Genomic DNA, 1,577 nt, shown 5'->3' on the forward strand with positions numbered 1-1,577 from the left:
AATGTATGTTCGCCGATTACTCTGAGACAGATGGACCAATCGGAACGAAACCTTTTGCTTCTAGTAGAGTATGTCTCCTGATTTGTCCCGCTAAAAAAACATTTTGCATTTTTTCATTCGATTTTTTTGCAAGAACGTAATGCTTGATTTACATTTTTCACCGATGACCGCGATACGGATAGACCAGTCGGATTGAAAATTTTGCATCTTGTAGAGTATATCTTCTAATTGGTCCTGCAAAAAAATTGTTGTATTTTTTCATTCCTAACGACTTTTAGCGCAAAATACGTAATACTTCATTTACATCTTCCAGCGTTTATGCTGCAGGGAATGTACCGATAGCGATGAAACCTTTCACATTTAGTAGGAGGTATATCCGCGATGATCCCACTTCCAAAAATTCATGAAATTTGTTGTTTATTAATAACGTAAAGTCGATCAATTTTTTTCGGTTTATGGTTATTAGCTAAGCAACCGAAATCTAAAATCACCTTACACTATCCTACAAGTACTACACGTTCCACTAAAAAGTGTGAAATAAAATAATTTTTAACAAAAAACAAATCCGACTTCGAAATGCACTAAAAAGTGTCAAATAATTTCTATTTCATTTATACCAATATTCCATAACTATTAATAATATCTACTTAATCGTTAAATAGGATACCAAATACATTTCAAAGTTTTCGGAGGCGGCGCAAAATTAAAAATACCCGAATAAACGATGCTGCCAATAACGATTTGATTGCGGTATGGCAAGCTTGGTAATTAATAAGTCGTAAGAGGAACAGCGGAACGTTATAGGTCCGGCTGAAAACATTTGTAATTGTAACGATTATGTCAGAAATTGGCAGCACTCCTGATGTACATGCACTGTACTGCAGTTCAGGAGAGACCATACTTAACTCGCGTAGCTCACTAGGTCTAAAGAGATTTTTAGTAACGTGTGTTATTCCCCTCTACAGCTTGCTTCTTGTTATGCTTTACATATAAATGATGGGCAGAAATATACAGATGACGTACGATAACTGATAATCGGTGATGATATTGTAAAGTTTCACGATACAATGAAATTCCTATTATTTTTCGAAAAAAAAATGGTGTGAACGCAAAGTAAAGAAGCAAGCTGTAAAGGGGAATCACACGGGCTATTAAAAATCTCTCTAGACCCAGTGAGCTGCGCGAGTTAAGTGCGGTCACTCGTGAACTGCAGTACAGTTAATTCACAATGGGTATGTTGACTCCAGTTGAATATGGTTTACTTGAAATTATCAAATGGGTCATTTATCATAGGTTGCCGACGCCCGAGTTAGGATCTTCATAGTAGAGGAAAAGTTTTTAATTTTGCGCCGCCTCCGAAAACTTTGAAATGTATTTGGTATCCTATTTAACGATTAAGTAGATATTATTAATAGTTATGGAATATTGGTATAAATGAAATAGAAATTATTGACACTTTTTAGTGCCTTTCGAATGCGGATCTTTTTTTGTTATAAAATTATTTTTCTTCAGTAGTTGTTCTATGCGGATTCTAAATCACTGGCGTCAGCAATTTTTGTAATTTGACACCACACCGT

The sequence above is a fragment of the Osmia bicornis genome, unplaced genomic scaffold, assembly GCF_907164935.1.
Source record: "Osmia bicornis bicornis unplaced genomic scaffold, iOsmBic2.1, whole genome shotgun sequence".
NCBI lineage: Eukaryota > Metazoa > Arthropoda > Insecta > Hymenoptera > Megachilidae > Osmia > Osmia bicornis.